Source organism: Pelobates fuscus, chromosome 7 (genome assembly GCF_036172605.1).
Source record: "Pelobates fuscus isolate aPelFus1 chromosome 7, aPelFus1.pri, whole genome shotgun sequence".
NCBI lineage: Eukaryota > Metazoa > Chordata > Amphibia > Anura > Pelobatidae > Pelobates > Pelobates fuscus.
Window position 1 is genome coordinate 2,218,693 of NC_086323.1, and position 21,085 is coordinate 2,239,777.

Sequence of the window (21,085 nt, forward strand, 5' to 3'; positions counted from 1 at the left end):
TTTGTCCCAGTAGTAAAAATAAATATGTGAGTCCTAGATGCCCAAATAAAGATTATAACTTTTGCCCATATTGGTCTTGTGTGGGGTGGGCGACTTGGGGACAGACAGTAGACAAGGACATGATAGTGACTAAGTTGCCGACTAGCCCATATTGTAAGTCTATGGAATGTAATCCCATCCATATACTTATAAATAACCCCGATAAGTTCTTAGACAAATATGGCAATTTATTTGGGTTTCAGATATACGGGACGGGTTTAGATCCTGGGACAGTATTATTTATAGGGATAGAGACTGATACGGTATCCTCCCAAACTCATCAAGTATACCATTCCTTTTATGAAGAGATGAGTATAGATAATAAGATCCCCCATAATGCTAAAAACCTGTTCATCGATTTAGCCGAAAGTATTGCCGGTAGTCTTAATGTTACCAACTGCTATGTGTGTGGAGGTACTAACATGGGAGACCAATGGCCTTGGGAAGCAAAGGAGGTAATGTCCGGTTCTGAGGCAGTTGACCAACTAATATCTACACAAGCCGATTATCATATGAGTGTTAGAGGTAAATCTGAGTGGAGATTAAAGACCTCCATCATAGGTTATGTTTGCATAGCAAGGAAAGGAATAATGTATAATACTTCTGTAGGAGAATTAACTTGTCTAGGGCAAAAAGCTTATGATGATGATACAAAGAATACAACTTGGTGGTCGGCTTCAAATGTCTCAGAACCATCCAACCCGTTTGCTAGATACGCCAATTTAAAGGATGTGTGGTTTGATTTATCCATCACATATACCTGTAGAGCCCCAGCAAATTTGTACTGGATCTGTGGTAAGAAAGCCTATTCGGAGTTGCCACAGGACTGGGAAGGGGCATGTGTGTTGGGTATGCTCAAACCATCCTTCTTCTTGTTACCGATTGAAACAGGTGAGACTTTAGGTGTTAAAGTGTATGATGTGAATCATAGGAAGAAAAGGGGACCCATAGAGATAGGCACCTGGGAAGATAATGAATGGCCTCCCCAGCGTATCATAGATTATTATGGGCCAGCCACGTGGGCTGAGGATGGTACCTTTGGTTACAGAACCCCTATTTATATGCTCAACCGTATTATAAGATTACAGGCGGTGGTTGAGATTATTACTAACGAGACATCACAAGCGCTCAATCTTCTAGCGAAGCATAACACCAGGATGAGGACAGCAGTCTACCAAAATAGATTAGCCTTGGATTACCTTTTGGCAGTAGAGGGAGGTGTATGTGGGAAGTTTAACCTGAGCAATTGCTGTCTTCAAATAGATGACGAAGGGCAAGCAATAGCTGAGCTTACTAGCCATATGGTTAAACTAGCGCATGTGCCTACTCAGGTATGGAAAGGGTATAGTCCAAGTAGTTGGTTTGGTAGCTGGTATGAGTGGTTTGGAGGGCTTAAGGCAGTGGTAGGTGGAGTCCTACTGATTTTAATGTTGTGTCTACTCCTGCCGTGTCTTATACCCTTAGTAGTTAGGTCTGTGCAAAGTCTGATAGAAAATATAGCAGAGAGGAAGGCTGCTGCACAGATAATGGCGATTTATAAGTATAAGGCTCTAGATCAGGGAGAACCAATGCAGGAAGATGAGTGTTAAAAGATTCACATCATAAGATAAGTCTGGTCTGGTTCAAGGTAACTTGCGGTGTATGCAAACCAAGGTTAAGTGATGCCTCAAGTAATTGTGAAATATCAAGAGGCATCAAAGGGGGGAATGTGGTGGAATCTCGGTAAAAATAAATTTAGTAGGCCGAGATTACCACGTGGCATGTGTACGTGCATATGCTGACGTATCGATCAGTAGTGTACGGAGCATGTGCAAGAATACAGGATGTAGTATTCCCCCTCCTCCATTGTGCTGGACAAGCCATGCGGTCAAACAGGAAGTTAATTCTTATTTGTGTTGATTGGTTAAGAGAATGTGCGGGTGGAGCTTAATATGGGAGGAGTTATGTGCCTATATAAGGAGCCTGCACTATTGTCCGGGGCTCAGAACTTGCTGTATTTTGGTGACGTTAGTCCCTCTGAGTCCCGATCGGTGATCCAATAAAGAATCTCTTCCTTCCTGAAGAAACCTGTGTCCATCTCTCTGTGCTTCGCTTCCGTCAGTTTCTCCGGTATCATCAGGTTTTATTATTATCTACATACATCCTGTTTATAACCTATTTGGGGCATATTTCCTAAACATATCTCTCTCTCTCTCTCTCTCTCTCTCTCTCTCTCTCTCTCTCTCTCTCTTTTCATATCTGACCTGCTCAAGATCATGCCACATAATGTCACTTACACACTCATACCAGTTTACATAGTTACAATATGATTAAACACACATATATAAAATAAGCAGCCTCTATGTGGCCCTACCTGAGTGCTGTGGAGGAGAAGAGGATCAGCCATGTGCCTGGTAAGGGGGAAGCAGGCGAGCCATACACTGTGAGCATAGACTGCTTCCTGTTTGTTGCAGTGTGTTTCTGGTCTTCACAGGCAGGTGGCAGCTGGCATACAAGGTCACATCCCAGCTTCCCCTGCCTGCAGGAAGCATTCTGCTCGGGTGCTGTGGTTACTGCAAACCCCGCTCCCATAGCAGATAATCAGTGGGCGCCGCCAAGGCAGAGGGAGCCCAGCAGATGAAGTAGCTGCGCTTGGGGATGGCTAAAGAGCCGCTTACCCAGTGTTCCAGCCCCAGACACGAGCAGCCCAACAGGAACCTTTCTGGGGACGCTCGTAGCAGGCCGGCGCCACAGTTGAATGCCTTATGGTAGCGCCGACCCTGCTTCCTAGCTGGAACTGGGGAAAATCTCAGCACTTCTGTCCCAGTTGCCCTGGCTTGACTAGGGTCTTCCTGGAGCCTCTCCGTCTTGGAACAGGATTGGGGTCTGTGGCGGGGCCGCTGCCTAAACTGTGAATTGCCTTGTTTTATATGCGTGGATGTGTCCTCCTAGAATGTGTGTTTTCCCCTCTTTCCTATTCCTCTTTCTGTAATTTTGACCATAAAATTGACCATACACCTTTTTGGACGCCCGTATCACCGAATGCCCACCAGAGGGAGCATTCGACTCCCGAACCGGCCTGCGTACACTGTCTTCGATCCCTACCTGAGGCTCAGATAGGCACATGTGCCCCATATACTTGCTCCTAATAATCACTTGCCACTCACAAACCTGGGAGCTACGAGGTTAGGCTCGTGGCTACTCCGGCACCCACCGGAGAGAGGGATGCGTGCCAGCAGGGAGTCCTTGGGGCTGTGAGTCAGTCTCGCGGCCACAGGGTTCCCGCTGGCTGCATGGAAGTCCGTGCCGACTAATGGGAGAGGAAGTGCCTGTAGTGGTTACCCTGTGTAGCAGAGGGGTTTCAACCGCTGGAGTGTGTCCTTTTCCCGATCAGTGAGGAGGATTCTCAGCATCCAGTTGTTTTCCAAGTGAAGGAGCTCTGACCAGAGCTAGTGTGAATAGCTGTATAGCGGTTACCCCCAATAAGAGACAGGACTCTAGATTGAGGGTGAAGTAGAACTGATGTTTAATGACAGGGATTCTGCTTTTATGCAGTGCTCCCCTGCAAGGGAGACGCCCACAGACAATTAGGCATTAACCAATAAGATAACGGTTACATCCCACATATTCCCTCCCCTCTGCTTGGGAGATAATTGAGTTTCTTACTGTATCTCCTCAATTATCTCCAAGCTAAAACGTATAAATTTTTATACATTTTTATAACTTTATGGTTTTGTATCACACAAGAATCAAACTTGTATTTTTATGAACCACACAACTTGGGGACAAACATATCAAAAATTCGTACAAATCGGTTCAGGGGTTCCAGAGATATTGAAAAAGTCTCTTTGGACCGACCGCACGCCTGTTTGCATGCCCAAAACAGTTCCACAGATTCAGGTTGTGTGGTCGGTCTATTTCTGCCCTGAAAATTGACAAAGTCCCATTCGAACGGGTGTTCGAATCTTCGAACGGGACTTAGTCTCCAGCCGCGGTGTCGAAGTGTAGGGGAAGGTACAGGTACAGACCGCGTTCGACTGCATTAAAATGGCCGCCGCCACGTGTTCGACTGTCTAATGGTGGCCACTTCCACTACTTCAGCACTTCGGCTGTATCCGAAGTGCCATAGCAAATGTACCCATTCCTTGCACAACACAATTAAAGGGCCAGAAACAGTTTTTGTCTTTAAGTGCAAGGCAAGGTGGATGATGGAATAACGTAAATGGTATAGTGAGAGCAAAAGTCTTAAACACCAAATATAAAACAGATAAGATGTATAAAACAGGCAATATTACCATATATCTTGAATTTCCTAAAATAGTAAAAAAAAGAACATAGTATAGCCTGTATGAGATAAACAAAATGAGATAAAATATAAAATTGCCCACTCACGTGGTGCTGAGCCGTAAATAGTGGCTCAGACTGTATGCGCCTTTTGTAAAATTGATGGAGACCACAATGCTGAATAAGCAGGTTAAATTGATCGCTGTAGAAATACCCTTGTACCAATTAATGGAAGCCAAGTCAGGAAATACTGGAACAAACTTTATTTGAAGGTGGATGATGGGACATCATAGAATAAAACAAAGGGTAGAGGTTCCCAGGTAACATGGACGTTGGCTGCTACAACATAGATTGCAGATCCAATGTAAAACAGGGGGATCTGTTACAGCGCCCATTCAAACTGGGTTCACGCCATTCTCCTCATTGGTCGGCATGAGTGAAGCGTTGATTGAGCACCACAGGGAGCAGGCGGCCAATCCGAGAAGGAGTGCTTGTTCAAATGGGGTTTTGCGCTATTCTGACTGATTGGAACCCCTCTCCTCCCCGAGCACTGATTGGTGCCGCCGAGTTTCGCGCCCTTTCTTCGGATTTGGACGGCGAAACTCCTTCCACCCCTGAATGCTGATTGGCGCGATTCGGTTCACGTTCTTTCAGCTGATTGGTTGTTGCTTAGTTTATGTGAGAAGTTTGAATTCCCAGACTAAACCAAGCAACACCATGGAACCAGGCCCGGACTGGCCATCGGGCAAACCGGGCAAATGCCCGGTGGGCCGCGATGGCCATGGGCCGAGGCCGGCAGGAAAGATCAAGAGATCTCCCCTGCCGGCCCATGCACAGCAGCACCGGCACCAAGATGGAGTTCTATCCCATCATGGGCCGGAGGGGAGATCGTGCAGTGAGCCGGTCTCCCTCCGCGCACGGCGAGCAGCTTCCTTTCTCTTCTTCTCGCGAGCTCCGAGATTATCAGAGCATTGCCATGGTAACCCGCGGCAATGCTCTGAAAAAACGGCGCTCGCGAGAGGGAGAGAGACCTTGTCTGTACCCTGCGGGGTACAGACTGAATTACCTGCCAGGGATCGGTGTGTGGCGTAGCCCCCCTTCACTGGACCACCAGGTATGTGAATGCTCCCTCCCCCCCTGCAAAGTTAAAAGGTGGATGTGACGAAGTGCCCTTCGCCACTTTGTCCTGGAGAGGCCTGCTTGCCTGCCTCCTCCCCTGTGACTATGGTCCTGGACTGTATTGCACTTTAAACACTATATTCGGGCATATGGATTTGTATTAGGCTGACTCTAGCCCTTTAACTATGCTGTAGGTCTGGACTGCTAATATAACCGAACAGCCGGGGGATTTATACGAATATATTGCATGGGAATACCATTACTGGAGAATGCAGCCGTTCATATGATTTCATACGAATTCTTTGTGCTCTGAATAGGTGGCCGCCATTTCGGGACTTTACACGTGTTCGCGGCCATCTTGCGCACGAACAGCGGGGTTTGCCTGTGAACACATGGAACACCGCTGAGACCTCCATGCACCCAGAACTTCGTACGGAAACTACCGAACAACCGGCCGTTCGGTAGTTATACCTAACTTGGTATGGGGATTCTAGCGATCACGGAGATGCGAATGGATGGCAAGAATTTCGTATCTTTTGTTCATCCGAACGGAGACCAACCGCAAGGCCAAAACGTATGGAACTATTTTCGGCTAGTTGGTCTGTGCGGTCGGTCAAAACTTTGGAACTCTGTATCTCCCGAACCATTCATCCGAATGGGCTGATTTTTGGATATATTATTCCCCTGAATGAGAGCTGTTTTTGGGGTACATCCAGAACTTGGGTAAAATATTGTACGTTATAATTATGTTATGTGTTTATCTGAGGGGAAGAGACGTGGGGGTGTTACCATGCGTATGATTGGTTATTTTCATCCTCCCCCTGGGAGTGTCCTGTGTGTACCTTATCCTAATAAAAAGCAGGCTGGGTGTTCCAGTCCTCAGTTCCTCTTGACCCTTCAAAACGTAGCCTTGTCTCGTTATTGGAGGGAATTGCTGTATCACACTGGGGATTGCTATGCTCTGCATATTCCCCTGAGCTTAATCACTTAGCTCTTTTAAGAGCTTGTTCCGGATACGCTCTCCTGGAGGAGAGGTAGTCCCCACACGGTCCTGGAGGACAGAAGCCGATCCAGGGTGGAAGGAAGACGGCGCGGCTCCAGTTAAGCTACGGCGGTTGTGGAGTCTGCGGTGGTTGTGGTGTCGTCTGCAGTGCTTGGAGTCCTCTGAGAGCGCTAGGAGCATCCATCAACGGAGGGTACTCGGTCGGAGTGCACGGAGCTCCGTTACAGTGGAGTAAATGGATTTTTTTTTTTTTTTTTACTTTTTAATAATAATAATAATTTAAGGCCATATACACACTACACACACTGCACCCCTGCACTAACACACACACATTCTGCTCCCCTGCATTAACACACAAACACACACGGCACTAACACTCACTGCACCACTAACACACACACATTCTGCTCCCCTGCACTAACACACAAACACACACTGCACTAACACACACTGCACCACTAACACAGACACATTCTGCTCCCCTGCACTAACACACAAACATTCTGCTCCCTTGCACTCACACAAACACACACTGCACTAACACACACTGCACCACTAACACACTCACATTCTGTTCCCCTGCACTAACACACACTGGACTAACACACACTGCAGTAACACACAAACACACACTGCACTAACACACACTGCACTAACACACACTGCAGTAACACAAACACACACTGCACTAACACACACTGCAGTAACACACAAACATACTGCTCCCCTGCACTAACACACACTGCACTAACACACAAACACACACTGCACTAACGCACACACATACTGCTCCCCTGCACTAACACACTACACACACAGCACCCCCTGCACTAACACACAAACACACTACACACCCTGCACAAACACACTGCATACACTCTATACCCCTACATACACACTACAGCCCTTGCATTAACACACAATACACACTCTATACCCCTATATCCACACCGCACCTCCTGCACTTACACACAAACACACTACACACACTCTATACCCCTTATATACATACTATTCCCCTGGCACTCACATACACACACTAAACACACTCTATACCCCATAAACCTACACTACACTCCCTGCACTCTCATACGTTATACCCCTATAAACACACACATTACACCCCCTGCATGCACCCACACTAATTGATATCCCCTATAAATACATATTCTGCACCCCCTGTACACACTACACCACCTATGTATACATTATCCCCCCTATACACACGTGCTCTACAGCTCCTATATGCATACACACACTAGAGCCCCTAGATACACTCACAAACACACAGTACAGCTCCTCACATGCACACACTCCACAGGCCCTATATAAATACACACATACTTTACAACCCAGAGACACACACACTACAGCCCCTAGCCACATGCAGAATGCCACAAACAGACCCCTTCACACACACAATTGCTTTACACACATGCAACGTCCAAACGTATACAACAACACAAGGAACATCCCCACACATGCACAACACTCTTTAACAGTCCGGTTCCTGTTTTGATCTCTGGTATCCCACTATTGAGGACACCAGAGACAAATCGCCAGCAAACGCAGCACACACTCAACCCCTTCTTCCCCCCCCCAAAACAAATCATGGCATTTATTTAAGCCAGGAGCACTGGATGCTCTGGAGGAGCGTCACATTAACATACTCATTTGGTGGGGGGGGAAGGGCTGCCTTTAATTGCCCGGGCTGAATTTTTGTCCCAGTCCGGCCCTGCATGGAACTAATTTCGGGGATGTACAGAGCCTTGAGCCCCAGACTTTCAACGCTGAAATCTCCGGCTCTATAAATCCAATAGCCCCGCTTTTTGCAGGGATCCCAGATGGGACCCGAGGCTATCTAGCCATGTAAGTTTTACCCCTGTAATCCCTATCTGTCCCGGGGCACTGAGTCCCAAAGTGTAACCCCCCTGAATATAATATACTCATGCGTGTCCCAGTGTCTTGTTAGTATCTCCCAGAGTGGGAGATGGTTATCTGTTCCCCAGCCGCCTCCTGTATGTGTTTTGTGTTGTGTTGGATGGAGACCCTCTGCGGGGGTCTACGCATAAAAAGCTGTGTGCGCAAATAAACATTGTCAAAGATTGTATCCTGGAACTGTGTCCCGTACAGTTACTGGGGAAATGGGTCTGACCTATTCTAACCAAAGGTGATAACCAGCCAGGTTACCCAGGTCCCGCTACAGGGACCATCTCTATTACCTCCCAGGGACTGGATAACACACATCCCTGGGAGCTCTAGTCCTTACAAGGACTTTCCCAGCCGAATCCTCCACAAGCTGGAACAATGTGCTGAGCAATGATTGCCCTTTCTCCTCCCGGTAACTAGATGACACATTCTGGGAGTTCTGGGAGTACAACTGATTTTAATGAGCCAAACTCTGCCTTTTATGCACAGACCCCAGCAGGGGGTTTCCATTGTATTCATGACAAGACCCTCCCAGGAATCTCAGGGCCTGGGAGATAATTGCGTTAAAGACTGCTAATCTAATTATCTCACAGGAACAGAGGCAAAGACAAAAACGTAAAACCTAAAAATACCCCAAAACATCATAAAAGCATACAATAACCCCACAAAATCAAATACATCCCCAAATTGCCCTTATCTGAGTGCCCAAGTTCTCCAAATAGCGCTCAGATCCGTGCAGTGTAGGGGAAACACCACCGTGTTACAGTTCTGAGTGGCCGCACACGTCCTATGACCAAAATAGTTCAGTGGGGACGCTGAACTGCAGGGCTGCCTCAACAGCCCTGAGCCAGGAAGCCCCTCCATCTAAGGAGTGGACACTTGGAGGTGTCCCTTGGGGCAATGTAAACACTGCCTTTTTTCTGAAAAGGCAGTGTTTACATGAAAATGCCTGAAGGGAGCTATTATACTCACTAGAACAACTACATTAAGCTGTTCTAGTGACTATAGTGTCTCTTTAAATAGCATTGATTTAAAGGTGGAATCTTGATGCCCCCTTTACTAGGCAAATGTGTCTTTTTTTTTGGGGGGGGGGGGGGGTTGGTGGAAGATTACATTTACTACTTTACAGAAACAAGAGGCTATTTGAATGAGCCAACTGAATTTATGTTCCTAATAACATTTAGTATTAATTGTTATTGTTTTCATTATTTATTATTGTGACCAAAGCAACTTTGTTTTTTGGAGGGGCTGTTTGCCAGGCTCCTAAGCTGGGACTATGGGCCCTGTGATAACCCATGTTCAAAAGTACTGTTTCTGCCCCTTGGACTTTTAACTGGAACAGATTCAAACATGTGGAGGCGGCCATCTTAAATTGTCCAGCAGTGTTTTGTCGTCGAGTGTATGGAACTGTTTTGGGCATGGGACCATGTGCACGGTGGGGCAAAAATAAGACTTCCAGGAAATTCCTGAACCCCTGAACCAATCTGGGTGATTTTTGGATATGTTGTTCATCCAGATCGGGGCTATCAGGGTGAACAGTCCTTTTATGGGGATATGTTGGATTTTGGGGTACTTTCTGAACTTTGTGAAAATCTATTTTTTCTGCCTGAAGATAATTGAGTTACTTACAGGACTTTACTCAATTATCTCCTAAGCAGAGGGGAGGGATTGTGTGATGTACATGTGACTTTTGTGGTGATATGTTGTATTTTGGGGTTTGTAAAAATGTATGTTTTTTTTTGCTTAGAGTTTATTGAGTTTGCCCATTGTCTTTGTTAATTGTATCACAGGCAGAGGGGAGGGCTTGTGTGCTCTATGTGGGAGTGTCGGACATTGTTGTATTGTTCTGATTGTTTTGTGTCCTTTGTTTGCCTTTGTTCCATCAGGTCCAGGAGGTGTGCCTCTGGCCTGAGGAATTGTATATAAGCAAACCTGTACCAATAAAGCATCAGTCCTGTTCTACCCTTCTTGAAGTCTTGGCTCATGTTTGGGGGATTGGATAACTACACTCTTGGGGATTGCTATAATCACTATACTCCCCTGAGTATAATCACTAAGCTCTTGTAAGAGCTTGTTCCTTCTACGCTCTCTGGAGTAGGAGAGGTCTGCCCAGGGCCGGTGCAAGGATTTTTGCCGCCCTAGGCAAAAGAAAAATTTGCCGCCTCCCCCCCCCCCCATGCGACATCACAATGCCCTACCCATATGATCTGCCATATGAACTAACGCCAGTGCTGCACACTGTGTTTACATTAAAAAGCCTGCAGGGACAGGCTATAGACACCGGAACCACTTCATTAAGCTGCAGTGGTTCTGGGGACTATAGTGTCCCTTTAATGTGAGGTAAATTAGAGATTAGTGTCACTAATAATATGCTAGATTGCCTACTTACAACCAGATGAAGATGGTGATGGGCACTGGCTGCAGTTTGGCTCCACTGGTCTGGTGTAGAACCGGATCTCTGGAGTCTGTTTGTAACTGTGGTCACAAAATTCAATGTTCTGGGAAAACAGGAAGCAGCTCCATTTTTTGATGCCCCTTACACAGCTCAAGGTCTGGGCCCCAGGGCCTGACGGTGAGTATGCCCATAAGGCCCACCCATAAGTCCACCTATATGTTCCACCCATTAAATTCGCTCACAGGGAGTGTAGTGTGTAGGGGATGTGTTATGTGTTATTGTAGAGGATCTAATGTGTGTGCTTAGGGAATTTAGTTGTTACAAATTGCTATTTGTAACTGGCCCTTTAAATGAGAAATTGCCCTGCTTCCCTGGATTGTGGAGAAGCCTGTTTGCCAGCCTCCTTCCTCATGACTATGACCCTGGGAGATTGGGCCCTTTAAAAACAGTATTCGGCCCTAACAGAGTGCATGTCACTCATTCTGGCCCTTTAAATACAGTGGGGTCATTCGGTACTTGCCCTGTGTGTGCGGTGATACCCCAGATAGCTATGCCATGGAGCCTATTCATATAATGAAAGACTATGGGAAAGACTTTAGCTCCATGGCAATTGAACTGTGTGAATAGGATCTGTGCGCTATTCGGTAGTTTTGTGCGCTCAGATCCCAGCTATCTGGGGATATGTGAAATGTCTGTGTGTTATATGTAAAATATGACTTTATGTATTTTAAAGGGTTTTACTGTCTTTGTGTCCCCATGTGCTCAATGGAGTCTGTCTCTGTCCTGGGAGGTAATTGTATTACTTTTCTTTTCCATTGTCTCCAGGAGAGAGGGCTCTGTAAAACCGGTCTGAGGCGGAAAGCCATGCTGGCAGGGATTTTAAAAGATACTTTACTAACTGTTGAACCCCTGAACCCCTGGTCTGATTCATGCCATTTTTTAATATGTTGTTCCCCTGAATGGATTGATTGTGGATATGTATTTTTATGTGAATGTGATGTATGGTTTTAGAGTTATGAAAGTTGGGTAGAAAGTATGTTTTAACTGTATGTATAATTGAGTTTCCTCTCAGGATAAGGGGAGGGAATATTTGGGATGTAACTGATGTGTGAGTGGTTGTTTTATACCTCCCTGTGGGCGGACCTGTATTTGTAACAACTGTAATAAAAACCAGGCTGGGTGTGCCAGCACCTCAGACCTCTTCTGACCCTCAATACGTAGCCTTGTCTCGTTATTGGAGGGAACTGCTATATCACACTGGGGATTGCTATGCTCTGCATATTCCCTTGAGCTTTAATCACTTTGTTCTTGTTCCTGATACCCTCTCCTGGAGGAGAGATCTTTCCCACACGGTCCTGAATGGTGGATGTTCATTCAGGGTGGACGGAAGACGGCGCGGCTCCAGTTAAGCTACGGCGGTTGTGGAGTCTTCGGTGGTTGTGGTGTCCAGTGCGGTGCTTGTGCTCCTCGGCGCAAGCTAGGAAGCATCCATCAACGGAGGGTACTCGGTCGGAGTAAACGGAGCTCCGTTACAGTAGTGTATAGGCATACCAGTTTGTGTAGGTGATGCAGTGTGTTTGTGTGTAGTGGAAGCAGTGTGTGTTTGTGGTTGTGTGTAACGGATCCATTGTGTGAATCTGTGTTTGTATGCATAAGAGCTGCAAGGTGTGTGTCTGTAAGTGTGTGCATTGAGTGTGTGTAATAAATGCATTGTTTCTGTGTGTATGTAAGAGAAGCAGTGTGTGTGTGTGTGTGTGTGTGTGTTTGCATGTGTGTGTAAGGGATGCACTGTGTGTTTCTGTGTATGTATTGAGATGCATTTTGTGTGTGATTGCGTGTAGTGTGAATGAGCTCTCCCTTCTGTCCCTTAGAGCTCTCCCCTGCCCCTTAGTGGTCTCTCCTCTCCCCCCAACCTCCCCTGGGGGTCTTTTCTCACACCCACCCACCCTTCCTGTGTTCTCCTCACCTCCCCTTCTCCTCATCTCCCCTTCTCCTCACCCCCCTCTCCCTGTGTTCTTCTCACTCCCCCCTCCCTGTGTTCTTCTCACCTCCCCTCCCTGTGTTCTTCTCACACCCACCCACCCACCCTCCCTGTGTTTTCCTCACCTCCCCTTCTCCTCACCTCCGCGTGTCTTCTCACCTCCCCCCGTGTTCTCCTCACCTCCCCTTCTCCTCACCCCCCCTCCCTGTGTTCTTCTCACTCCCCCCTCCCTGTGTTCTTCTCCCCTCCCCTCCCTGTGTTCTTCTCACTCCCCCCTCCCTGTGTTCTTCTCCCCTCCCCTCCCTGTGTTCTTCTCACTCCCCCCTCCTTGTGTTCTTCTCACCTCCCCTCCCTGTGTTCTTCTCACCTCCCCCTCTCCTCACCCCCCCCTCCCTGTGTTCTTCTTACTCCCCCCTCCCCTTTCTTTTTACTCCCCCCTCCCCTCTTCTTCTTACTCCCCCCTCTACTTGTCTTCTTCTTACTCCCCCTACCCCTCTCTTCTTACTCCCCCCTCCTTCTTACTACCCCCACCCCTCTTCTTCTTACTCCCCCCACCCCTCTTCTTACTCCTCCTCCCCCTTCTTACCCCCCCTCCACTTGTCTTCTTCTAAGAAGAAAACAAGGGAGGGGGGAGTAAGAAGAAGACAAGTGGAGAACTCATGCTCTTTTATGCACACATTGCTTTTAGATTTTGGCCAGCCGGTTATTTAGTTCAAAACCAAAGAAAAAAAAAAGGTTACCTGCGCTCTCTCCTTAATCCCGGTTATATGTTACTACCAGAAAACCTTTTAACTTTTTAAAGAACAAATGTGCAGGTATCAAATGAACCTTTAGCATCAATCTCTAAACTAACTCCTGCATAAAGCATCTAACTGGAGATTTGGCGGAAGGAAACTGACTAACTAAAATTTCAAAAGACACAAAGTTAAAAAAAATGAGGAACAAGTGTTACAAGTACCCTTGTCTGCCGCTTTGTTACAATGTGTCTGTACATTTCAGAAAACTAAAACACAAAGGAATTCGTTATATCTTTCGTATGCCGAACAAAATGCCGAACGACCAACCACCCTGCATGTGGAGTGTGCCGCTGGTTAGCCTCCCAGAAGCTGTTGAGAACAATTAAACCCCATGGCGATCCGACGATATTCATGAGAGCTGAGCGCTTTTCGGATATATTGAGCGCTCAGATCCAAGCTATCTGGGGATATGTCGAACAAGGGGGTTAAATGATGTAGAATATGAGTTATGTATTTTAATGTGTTTTTGTTACAGTTTTAACTTAGAGATATTTTCTGTACCTGGAAATAATTAAGTTACTACGGCCACTTAGGCCAATTATCTCCAGGATAGAGGGGAAGGTTTAGAAAAATGCACATTGTTGTGATTGGTTTATGTTACCTGTGTTTCAGTGCCCCACCAGGTTCTCTGGCCTGGAAAACTTGTATAAATCTGAAGCCTGTGCCCATTAAAATCAGTCTTCTTACCCTCAATTCGCAGCCTCGACTGGTGTTATAGGGAAATGCTAATCACTAGCTCTGCTCAGAGCTCCAAGAACTTCTACATTTCCAGGGATATCGGTAGTTGCTGAAGTGGGACTCTTTACTGCTCTCCCAACTCGGGGACAAGGACATCCAGGCGGTCCAACCCTCAGCTAGCCTGGGGCAACCGTAACAACAAGAATTACAAAAAGGTATGTTCTGTGTGGCAGAGCTTAAAACATGTTCCAATACACAGTACAGGTTTTGAAGGGCAATCGGGACAGTGAAAGGGGGTGTCTGTCCTTTTCCATTTTTATAACAGACCCGGCAACATTTCTGGGGATTTACTTTTTTTTTTGCAGTTGGCGGTATCTTAAAAATAAAACGTGTAACACCAATTCTGGACTCCTCTAGCACCGTTGTTGGAACTTGACCATCTTCATCATTTATTGTAGAAATCAGCTTGAGCTGAAATTAGAGAAAGCTGTTTTTTCCAGGATTCATTTTAAAAAAAAAAGTAAAAATTAATTGTGGGTTGCTACTTGCATCAGATAGCTGTCTTTCTTAAGATAAGATATGGCTGCATCAGCTGATCAGTCAAATCAACACCCCACATGTGCCTGTTATAAGCCCTGATGCAAACAGGTTTGGTCTGTACTCTGCCTCGGACAGTGACGTCGGACATTGTTTCGTCGTGGACGGTGGTTAGCCTGATAACATCCTTCCTGTCCTTAAAATTTATTGCAAGCACTTCATGAACTTTGCATTCACCTTTTTTTTTAATTTGGCCTCTATGAGAGGTCTGGGGAAATCTTTGGCATTTTTTTCTCACAGTGTCTCAGGCCAGTGTCTGCAAACCACAAAGAGTTTTAAACAAATGGACACTGCTATAAAAATTGTCTTTGATCGCTCCCACTGCTCATTTTCCGTTATGACAGTTCAGGACCTGTCAGGGTACCTGAAGTCTCTACCTCCGAGAGAGGTAGAGACTTAGACGTCCATCCGTCCGGACGGGCTGTTTCCTCTGTTCCTCGCGGTCCATCCGGTCACGTAAACGCCGGCCGCGAGGGACTCACTTCCTTTTCTAGCATGACGTCCGGAAACCGACGTCATGACGCCAACCCGGAACGACCTGTCACTCAATCCTTCAGAGACTAATCAGGACTCGTCGGAGGCGTGTCTACCCTTCCCAGCCAGGGTATTTAAACTTGCTTCTCCCATTTGCTCATTGCCCTGTCGTGGTTCTAGTCTGCCTAGTCACACAGTGCTCTTGTATTTCTGTTATCCCTTTGGTTCTGACCCGGCTTGTTTGACTTACTCTGTTTATCTCTGTTACCCTTGACCCGGCTTGTCCCTCGCTTACCTGTCTTCTCGTTCCCTCGACCTCGGCTTGTCTTTGACTATTCTCTATATTCTCCGTACGTTAGTCCGGCCATTCTAAGGTCCGGTATACGTATCCTGTACCTGTTTGTACTCTGCGTGTTGGATCCCTGTCCCGATCCTGACAGGACCATCATCGGTCCTCAAGGAGATGTTTCCGATGACGGTCCTGAAGTAGTTTGGGAAGTATGGGTGCAGCGTTACTGAGGACCCACAGATGGGTAGCCCTGCGTGTTTTGGCTCATTGTTTTACCTGTGTCCATGCGATATTGCTGTAACTGCCCTCGGTAAGAAACTATTCATCTTGAGGAATCCATTTTGGCAATTCTCATTCACGTCCCCTCGTTAATTAATTATGGCTTTCCCAGGAGATGTGCTACGTCAACTGTTTTCCCGCAGTATTACACTAGCTATATATGTACCTGCTGCTCCCCAGGATTTCTATGACTTATTGAGACTAATTCTTACTAAGTTAGTTCTTATTAAGCATGCAGGTGTTCTCCACTTCATTTATTTCATTATTTGTGGCTGCAGTTCATTAATAAGTGAATTTGCCATTTTGTTGCTATAGTTTATTAATACGTTAATAATAAGTAATTCAGCTATTTTGTGGCGGCAATTTGTCAATAAATGAATAATAATAAATGTTGCAATTTTTTTTTTTTTTTTTAATTCTTTATTTATTGTGTCGGCCGGATCACAGGGATTTCAGACATACGGTACAGATTGTTATAATAAAAGAGGGAGTGGAAATGAAAACAGTTATTCACACTCACAAACCAAAATTGATTGTAGGCATATCATTAAAATGGTGGATATCTCAGGATGGATGGAAAGTTGTTATGGTACTTTTTAGCAGTAAACCAAAATGTTTAAATGTCTATCTGTTCCTGTCCAAATCAATAAAATTAAATTGCGTATATACGCTGAAGTAATTAAGTCTGACACACAAGGTTCAGGTTAAAATAACTTCGAGAAAATTTATTGGCAAGTGATTAAAAAGCGGACGCGCAGGCCCTTTTAAGAGACATTTTACGTCATCATTGATTATTAGAATATCAGCAAATAAACATCATTAATTGGATTAATTGTTAAGTGTCGGGATTAGTGTCCACCTATCAATATTATTAATTGGCTCAAAAACTAAGTGGTTAGTCCCGTGTCCACTCACCAAGAGGTGGGATTGTTCTGGACACGGGTGGGGGACAAGGGGTCTTGAGCGTCATTTTACACGGTCGGTGATCTCAGGCCTCGTGGCCAGGTGCAAGGTCTCTTATGAATAGAACATTTCATTACTACTGTGTTCTCATGGCCTTCAAATTATACTATGTTGCAAATCTAAGGAAAAGTCAGCAATTCCTGTGTTAATCACGTCTTTAAAGAAAATACAGTCTTTGTCTATTGTATTAGATGTGCTGGGAAATTCTGTCATGTAAGGTAGTTTTAAAATGAACAAGTTAGGTTATGAGGACAAAATGGAGGATTGAAGAAGTCAGGTTAGGAGGACAAAATGGAGGATTGTCACATGACAGGTCTATAGTCGCCATTTGGGCAGTCGGAATCCAGGACAAACCACCCCCATAACCTAACCCAATAATACACAGACACTAAGTAGTATGGGGAAATTTGTCCACAGCTTTATTAACCAATAATTATAATAATAATAATAATAATAATAATAATAATATCGATAATAAATTAACAGGTAAACATGGGTCATTGCCCCCCATACTCCGCCCCCTCGCATCCTGTTCCTTCGGCTACCATACAAAAGGCAATGACCCCCATATAATAACACATATATACATAATTATAACATACACCAACTTTATATCAAAGTGCCAACCACCATTAACCACGGCAGGGGTATACCCGGATACCCCTGCCCCACCAGGTTCTGAGCCACCTCCAGGACTCGAAACCTCTCAACCACCGATGACCACAATCTGTTTATTCCACCTCACGTTCATCCAGGGGAGCCTATTTCCTCTCCTTCAGCTCCCCGTCCCGCCGCTGTGAAAGAAACGGGTTAAATAAACACAAAACAAACAAAGGGAGGGTGGGTGGGACAAACTCGACCAGGTAGGAAGTTAGAATGACTCACCTAAAATGGCTGCTCATTTAAATAGCCAATCCCACTTACCCATAATTCCAACCCTCGCTTACTTCCTCCTAAGCCCGCCTCCTAACCCCTGTCAAGGCCTTTTTCCGCTTAGCTGCGCTCTAGCTACATGGGGCTACATGACAGGTCTATAGTCGCCATTTGGGCAGTCGGAATCCAGGACAAACCACCCCCATAACCTAACCCAATAATACACAGACACTAAGTAGTATGGGGAAATTTGTCCACAGCTTTATTAACCAATAATTATAATAATAATAATAATAATAATAATAATAATATCGATAATAAATTAACAGGTAAACATGGGTCATTGCCCCCCATACTCCGCCCCCTCGCATCCTGTTCCTTCGGCTACCATACAAAAGGCAATGACCCCCATATAATAACACATATATACATAATTATAACATACACCAACTTTATATCAAAGTGCCAACCACCATTAACCACGGCAGGGGTATACCCGGATACCCCTGCCCCACCAGGTTCTGAGCCACCTCCAGGACTCGAAACCTCTCAACCACCGATGACCACAATCTGTTTATTCCACCTCACGTTCATCCAGGGGAGCCTATTTCCTCTCCTTCAGCTCCCCGTCCCGCCACAAGCTCAGACCTTGACCCCTTAAGCTGTCTGAGCTCCGCCACCCCGAAGAAACAGAGCCATCCTTATACCATCCTGCCAACCCAAGTTGAGCAGGTCCAAACCCACATCCGAGAGGTGAACACCATCCGAGCGGTAGTATCCTGGCAACCCTTCCTCCAACTCCAGGTGCCGTACCACTACACCCCCTACTTTCCGCACAAAGCTTGCCATCAAGCTATTCACCTTCTTCCTGCACCTCTCCATAGCCCCCGGGTCCCGAGCGTGCCGCCACCGGCGCCGCGGGACAATCTCAGACCAGACCAACATCACCCCCGGAAGCAGGCCCCTTAACTTATTAATGTCCTGCTTCATCCACTTCACCAGCCGGCGCTGCGGCGTAAGGCCCAGGTCATTTCCCCCCACATGTAATACCAGCACGTCTGGCGAGTACCCTGCTGCCAGCATCCCAAACAGTTTCCCACAAACATCCCCCCAGCAAAAACCCCGATACCCAAACCAACGAACTGCCAACTGGCCTCTCAGAAAACCCAGCTGCTGGCCTTGCGCTCGAGCTGCGGCCCTCCTCTCGGCCCAGAAGACAAACGAATGGCCCACGATCCATGCCACACGCCCTGGGGGGAGAAAACAAATGATGAGGGAAGTCCAACAGAGACCCCTACCCCATCCCCAACCAACACAGCGAAACATCCCAACATAGCCATTACCCCTCACATCATAACACAAAACCTTTCGAATTTGATGGCTCTACACATTTTTTTTTTTTTTTTTTTTTGAAATACGAAACAGTCCCCTGCCATTAATCCAATAGACCCAACCGGACATAGGAGCGGAATCTTATCGATTCCCACCTCCCGATCCTCTTCACCACCTCGTCCCCCAATCCCAACCGTGCGGCCTCCGTGGCCGCCCCAATACGGAACGAGTGCGTCCCAAATCGTGCAGCTTGAAGCCCCAACCTGCCCAAGCCCAACCGAAAAACTTTCGTGAACTGGAACCGAGAAAGGGACGATCCGTCAGCATGCACCAATAAGGAGCCCCCCACCGCTGGCCTCCGCGCCAGATACTCCACCGTAGCAGCCACCGGGCACAAAGCCGAGCCTGGCAAGGCCCCCAGTGTCACGTCCCGGCCCACACCGCGGACGTCCGTTTTGGACCTGCCAAGGTGCACCACCACCTTCCTATCCAGGATACGGACCCCCGACAATTGCAGGCCCCCCTGCGCCAGTTTACTAGCACTCACCAATTCCCCTACTCGGAATGCCCCAAAAAACGCCAAAACAAACGCTACTTTGAACAGTAAAGCCTCAAACCCATCAAAACAAACCTCATGCAATATACCCACCAAGTCCCCCAGCAGCCGCACCGACACCGGGCGCCTGGTATCCGGCGCCCTGCGCCCCTTGCGATAACCCTTCAGGGCTTGCCTGATGACGAAGGTCTTGGTAAAGTCCTCCTTCCCATGCCACCGAAACCAAAACGCCATAGCCGCCATGGATCTGTCCACCACGGCAGGGGACGGCCCTTTTGTCAGCAACTGACAGGTGTACCACAAGAAAGCGTCCCGCAGGGCCTCCCCGCTGTCCATGGCCAACCCCTCCAGTGACCGTTCCCACAAGCCCCAAACCTTACTGTACGAGGCCCAAGTGGCCGGTGCCAGAGAAGCCTTCACGAGTCCTCCAAGCAGGACGCCCCCAGCTGCCAAATCTCGTCCGGGCAAGCCAGCCCTTCCTTCGATGCCCCCGGCGCCGCCAGCCAGAAACGGGACCACTGAAAACGAGATAGAGCATCAGCCACCTCATTCAAATAGCCGGGAACATGGCGCGCGCGAAAAACAACATTTCGGGACATACACAGCAATACCAGTCGCCTAAGCAGCTGAACCACCGGCTTTGAGGCCGCCGACTGGCGATTCACCGCGTGAACCACCGCCATGTTATCCGAGAAAAATACCACTTTCCGATCACGCAGCCTGTCACCCCATAACGCTACTGCAACGACCAACGGGAACAACTCCAAGAAAGCCAAGTTGCGCATAAGAGGGCTCGAACCCCAAGAGTCCGGCCACCGCTCCGCACACCAGGAGCCCCCGAAATATGCCCCAAAGCCTATACTGCCCGAAGCATCCGTAAAAAGCTCCAGCTCAGCCGACGACTGGCCCTCCTGCCGGAACAACACCGTCCCATTAAAATCCCGCAAGAAGGCATCCCAGATGCCCAAGTCCGCTCGCATGGCCGCCGACACCCGTACGAAATGGTGCGGGGATCTAACCCCCGCGGTAGCGGCCGACAAGCTGCGACTAAACACCCTTCCCATCGGGATGACCCGACACGCAAAATTGAGCAACCCAATCAAAGACTGTAGCTGCACCAGAGTCACCTTGCGTGCCCCAGCAACGGCAGCCACCGCCCCCCGAAGCCTTGCCAGCTTATCCTGGGGCAGCCGACATTCTCCCCTCCCAGAGTCAATCTCCAGACCTAGAAAACTCAGACACGTGGTCGGGCCCTCGGTCTTATCCGCCGCCAGCGGAACCCCGAATTGGCCCGCCACCCACTCAACCGTCCGCAGCAGGCGCAGGCAATCCAGGGAACCGGCCGGTCCCACACACAGAAAATCATCTAGATAATGTACAATAAGACGACTCCCCGCTTCCACCCGTATCACCCATTCGAGAAAAGTGCTGAATTTCTCAAAATAGGAGCACGAAATGGAACAGCCCATAGGCAGACACAAGTCCACGAAGTAGGCCCCTTCAAAGAAACACCCCAGC